Source organism: Camelus bactrianus, chromosome 5 (assembly GCF_048773025.1).
Source record: "Camelus bactrianus isolate YW-2024 breed Bactrian camel chromosome 5, ASM4877302v1, whole genome shotgun sequence".
In the NCBI taxonomy this organism is placed as follows: domain Eukaryota; kingdom Metazoa; phylum Chordata; class Mammalia; order Artiodactyla; family Camelidae; genus Camelus; species Camelus bactrianus.
Genome location: NC_133543.1, coordinates 55,332,617 through 55,338,616, shown reverse-complemented (window position 1 = coordinate 55,338,616; position 6,000 = coordinate 55,332,617). Strand labels below are relative to the sequence as shown.

The 6,000-nt window shown below is 49.6% G+C and overlaps 1 protein-coding gene across 1 annotated transcript in view; it reads left to right on the top strand.

The window, feature by feature from the left end:
* The first annotated feature begins 1,687 nt into the window (after positions 1-1,687).
* Positions 1,688-6,000, top strand: part of WIPF1 (WAS/WASL interacting protein family member 1) — a 117,195-nt gene continuing 112,882 nt past the window's right edge. The window contains exon 1 of the mRNA XM_074363905.1: positions 1,688-1,884. The gene's annotated coding sequence lies outside the window, so the exon portion shown is untranslated. The remainder of the gene's footprint in view (positions 1,885-6,000) is intronic.

The following is a 6,000-nucleotide window of genomic DNA, read 5'->3' as shown; positions in this document are numbered from 1 at the left end:
TGAGCTCATTGAGAGAAGTGTTGTCTGAGGAGGGTGAGCCAGGGCACTCTGGACAACAGATCACTGGCTTTATGGGTGATTTAAAACAGTGGACAAATCAGAACACCATTTATTTTTGGCTTCCACTGATGAGATGATGGGAGGGGACATGTATTTTATCTTCCTAATTTTCTTTTCTGTGTGCTAATATAAAATTTACATCAATTCTTAAAAGATGTAAACTCAAGGGAGTTCTTATCCCAACCAATATTTAATCAATTCCTTAAAAGTTGTCAAGACCTCTAGAGGGCTTTGGGGAATTAAAGATAAACAAAAATTCCTGTTCTACTTGTGTGCCACTACTCTGCTCACTGTTAGAGGGGTTATCACATTTAATCCTTACAACACTCTTAAGAGGTAAGAGCTACTGTTATCGCTATTTGACTAAAGCAAAAATTGAGGCTTAGAAAGCTGATACAAGGCAGCTCTTGGACTTAACTTTCATGACACACTGCGATAAGTGCTACTGATTTTTTCCAAGTCTGGAATAATATACTGATATATGAAACCACTTGCCTTCATTTTATATAAAACATAACGTATGCATATCACTATAGAAATGGTTGAAAAAGAAGGCTTCCAATGATGAAATTATGATTTATAATGAATCTTTAAAAGACAGGTACATTTAGGGACAAAAGTTTCTCATTGGGAAGTTTACCCATGTTACTAAATCTCTTTCCCAGAATTATTTTATCTGTTAAGACCACATCAAGGTACAAGTGTGCTCGTGGGAACTGGCATAGGAGCAGACAGTCTGAAGTCAAGGGGGAACCACTTCCTCTGTCTAGGACATCAATTCCGAAGTCCACATATTCCACCTTTTCTGCTTTTATTCAAGGGGATACACAGCCTTGGTATTTTAACAATATAATTAAATAGTTATTATATTGATCATAACTTGTTCTTTTCAAAGGCACACATTCTAACATCCGTGTCGTCTTAGCAAGTGTTAACTTTTCTTCAGAGCCTGGAGGTGGCAGCTTTCAGAGCTGGTCAGTAACAGCCCTGGCAATGGAGTAGAGCCTCAGCTTTCTCCAAATGTTTGCTGTTGATGCTGCCGTGTTTGAGGACGTGGGTGGCTGATGATAAATCCATTCCTGCTAGTAGCAAAACTACTTAAAGAATCCCAGCCGGTTGGTGGGGGGAACGGGCATCTTTCCGCAAGAAAAGCAGCTCTGCTGTGCCCACCCAGTGATCCAGTGGGCAGGGAGACAGATGTGTGTGGACCTTAGGCCTCTGTGGGTGCCACTCCATTTTAAAATTCATTTTTAAGATGAACATCAGTTAAAGGTGTCTCAAAGCTGCACCTTCTCTTCTGAGAAGAGAGGAGAAGGTGATAGGAAAAGGCTTTCCCTCTGGGTTGGGGCCCCAGCATCAGGAAGCTGGAGACCTTGCAGTCTTAGGGGGAAAGGGCCCTCGGTTGGACACCCCTTCCAGCTACCGTTCCTCTGCAAACATACGGGAGGGGGACGGAGTGACAACAGCCCCAGCATCCTTACCGTCCCACTCCTGCCACGCTCTTCGGGGGCCCAGAGGCCGCGGGGCACAGAGCCCCAGCACCCGGCAGCGCGGGCACGGCGCACAGAGGGAAGGGCTAAGGGCCGGCGGCGGCCTCGCGGCGCGTCCACATGTGGCGGGGCCGCGGGGTGGGGGTGGGGGGGGCGGCTGGGGAGCCGAGGGGGAGGGTTTACATCCCAGCGAAGTTCCCGGATGGTCGCAGCCTCCCGGCGCTGAATGCTTTTCCTGCCCGACCGGCTCAGCCCTACGGACAGGGGAGAAGTTTCCCAGAAAAAAATGCCCGGCGCGCCGCGGGGCCCTGGAGCTGCCCGGAGCCACTGCGCGGTAAGGGACGCGCCGCTGCCGGCGCCGAGGGCGCGACCGGGTTCCGGGGACTCAGGGCAGCGCCCGTGGAGAGCCCCGCGGCCCCCGGGGACCTCGGGGAGGGGCTGGGCTGGACGGAGGGGCTCGGCAGCGCGGCTCGGCGCCGGGTGGGCACGGGCGGGGGCCGCGGGGACGTCGGGGCTGCGTCCGTTGCGGGCCGGGGCGGGATGCGCGGTCTCCTGTGGGGCGCGACTGGGCCCGGCGGCTCGCGGGTCCTGCCGGCCGGCGAACGGGGGAGGAAAGGGCTGCGGACCGTGGGGCTCCGGATGCGGGCGCCTCCCGGGCTGGGCGCGCTGCTGGGATCCACCGAGCCGGGGGCCGCCCGGGGGGCTTGGCCTCGCTCCTGCCGTAGGTACCCGCAGAGGGGCTTCGCTTGGATATGCTGGGGCCGCGTCTTTCCCCACCAGCGCAGGCGGATTGGGAATTTTGGGCATTCCCGGGTCCAGTTCCTGCCCTGGAACCGCCTCGCCTTCTTTGCTGGGGAATCGTGCCCATCCTGCAACTCGGCTTCCCAAATTCGCCTCCCGCCTGGTGCCCCAGGCTGGTGCTCGCGCTGCAGGCGGTGTAGACGCGCGCATTAGATGTGTGCAATGACCTTAGAGGACTTCCAGTCCCCGTCAGCGCTTTTCTCCCGGGGCCTCTCCCGAACTTTCCAGACAGCTTCACTTTAGTCTCACTCCCTTTATTTTTTTTCTGTTAACATATTTTTCTTTTTAAAGAAGAAAAGTTAAAGAAAGTTGCAAGGGTAAGAGAAACCAGCTGACCCAGGCGGGGTGACCCAAATCTTCAACTCGTGGTTAGACCTTGAACTCGTTGAGATTAACAAAGGGTGTGTCTGAGGAACCGAGCCTGGCTAGGTCCTCTGGTCCTGCTTAATCTTAGAGGAATACACATTCCTTCCTGGGCCACGGGCTCCTCGCTTTATCTCAGTTCTTCAGGAAGCCTCTCAAGCTGTCAGCAGTGACTGGGTGGACTTGGTCCCTTTTTCTGAAACTTGCATGTCACTGTTGTCCCCGGGATAGTTACTGGACCCCACCCGCAATCGCTGGCCGCGTGTATTTCCAGACTTCTGGCGGTGCAGCCGTGGAGCCCCTGGGCAGAGTCCCGCCCTGGGTGGATTTTCTTTTGCGTTTCCCAAGGCAATTCCAAAACAATACGGTAGCTTCATTTTGAGTCGTTGGCTTATTTTTCCTCCTCAAAAATGCCTTTTTTTTTTTTTCTGTAATGGTAGTACAACTCCAAAGAATTTTCGTTTTCAGTTTGTATAAAATACCTTTTGACTTCTTGAGGTGAGAGATCCCGGCATAGGCCACCAGCATTTGCATCTTAATCCCTCTTTACCGTGCTCACAACACTGCCTTCTACTCTTGCTGTGTATCTTTACCTGCCTGTCATCCCCACAAGGCTGAGTTTCTTAGGGACCAAAACCTCAGCCACCTATAGGATCTCATTACCTGTTGAGTGGAATTGTGCAGACTAGACTCTGTAGATGTTATTAAACATTTTAATAACATCTTCTTCCTTGGGACCTACCCAAACCCAACCTCTGCCATAACTTTGGCTCCCTAAGCAGCACAAACTCTTAGGTGTGCGTGATGTAGAGCAGAAAGATTTGTAAGCAAGGTAAGATCAGATTCTGGTATGTTTAGAGGCAGTGAGATTACTTCCAGCTGTAGAGATTGATGCCTTCTTTCATGTGTGTGTTCATTTCCCCAGTTTCGTTGTCTATGTGTTCAATCACTTTCTGGTGCCCTTAGGCATTTGTTGTATATTGTGCAACTTGAGCCTTACTGATATCATCCAAGAAATGGGGTAAATAACCTTTGTTCTTTCTCCATCTCACCATGTGAGGATCAAGTGGGATACTGGCGTGTGAAACAGCAGAAAGCAGTACAGCACGACACGTTAGCGGGCCACCCAGACAGCATGAAGTGCGTGGCATCAAGACACAAGAGCAGTAAAAAGCTAAAGGAGGGGGACAGGGGCAGTGAAGAGAAGGCAGTATGCCTTGCCTTTTAAACATACTGTCTCTGTTGCTCTGGCCAGCAATGAGCCCGCTTTTGTGGGAAGTATTTGTTACTGGGTCTGTGTCACTGTCTTAGATATTTCAGGGTGTTCCTAACTACAGTTGTAATTTTAGGAACATGTATGGTTTCTACAATGCACATGAGGAGAACAGAACTAAACAAAAGTGTTTTTTGTTGTTGTTGTTGTTGTTGTTGTTGTTGTAATCCCATCACTTTTAAGCATTTGATATTTGGGATTCTGTTGCCCAGAGTTGTCATCTTCCTGAAGCCTGCCCTCCCTTAAGGTCTACCAAATTCTTAATGATTTTCATACAGAGGTCTCTCTGCCACTGCCGCCTGGCAGTCCACATTTATGCTACAGTACTGGAAGGTTTGATAGGCTCATGCTGGTGAATAACCAGGACCCAAATATACGGTTTCCAGTCAAGCCAGATACTCATACAGCATTGAGGGTCCCTGTTAGGGATCACTGCTGTGCCCTGTGCTAGGGGTAGGAGGGGAGACCTAGCTCAGAAGGAGATGGAGTTTCCCCCTGAACGCTTACCTTCTGGTAGAGATGAGACATGGTTTCAAACAGCAGGAAAGCAAGGCAGAATGTGGTAAATAAGATAAAAATGGTACAGATCAAATGCAGGGAATTTAGAGGAGAGTGAAATTACTTCCAGCTGGAGGGAACCAGTCCTTCACTCTTTTGTCCAACTAACATATTAAGTGTCTACCATGTGCCAGGCATGGGCAGATTAATAGGCCCTTGTACACTGTGTTCCAGCTTCATGGCTCCGATTGAGGAACAGTCCAGGTTCTGCCTCCCTGGGAAAAATGAACACTTCCCCATTGCCCAGCCCAACATTTATCAATTGTTCCTCACCTTGTAGAGATTACGGTTAGGTCAAAATAATTAACTCTGCTTCTTGTATACTTTGGAACAATAAAAACTTGAGGCTCACCAAATTCCCCAGAACACCTTCAATTAGTTGAGTAATGCTATTCAGCCTAACAAACTTTAACGAGTATTGAAGTATGCTGGTCGTTAGCCATGAGTGTGACTGGAAGCGTATAAAGGCTTGCTTCTGTAAGGCCGGGGTGAGGCCCAGGAATCTGTTGTTGAAAGCCCCCAGGTGATGCTGGCCTGCTGCCACCTACAGAGCTCCCTAGAGGTTAAAGCATCTGCCAAGGGGTCAGGCAAATCTTGCTCCAGTCCCAGTTCTGTCTTTTACATATTCTGTGACTTCTGTCTCTTTATCTTTAAAATCAGAGCAGCTGCCTCTGCCTGAGAGGTTGTTGTGAGAGTCGGATGAAGTCATGGATGTGGATCACAGCAGGTTATCCAGGACCGTGCTTCTGCTTGGCATTTGTGGGTTATTATTATTGTCAGTGTCAGTTTGTGCACTCTTATCATGTGGAAATACAAAAGGAGCCTAAACATAGGAACTGCTTTTTGTATAAAATAACCACATAATGAGCCCTCAGCTGTCTATAGTTTATTGAATGTTTCAGACTAATTACTTCATGTCTTCTCTTAACGTTGAGGAGGAGGAATGTCACCAAGGAGAAAGTCGGTATTGGGGGCTACCAGCCTGAGGTATCTGCTTAGCTGGTCCAGCTACTCTGCTGAGATGATCGGGGCAGATGAAGGGTGGGAAAGAAAAGCCCTGCTACTTTCCTGGCCATTTGGTGCCAGGCAGTGCCAGGGTAACGTGATGGTGGTGGTCACACAGTGGCCCTCGTCCTTGTGCGGGTGACCAGGGGGACTGCCAGCCCCAGGCCAACCTGCTTTGGTCACAGGTAAAGCACCCAAGCCTCAGGGTGGGAGTAACACTGCTCTGGTGTTCTCTCGTGGTGGGTGGTGGTCAGGAAACGTTGACTGATTCCTGGGGAGCCTGCTCAGCACTGCGGGCTTCAGGTCAGGCTGCAATACTTGGCGAGAAGTCAAAATAATTGACTTCGTTAATACTCAATAGAAGAACACAGTGAAAATAAACAGAAGACACGATCACCTACAAATTTCATTAGTTTAGTGGCATTGATGAACATGGTTCAGGTTGTAAAA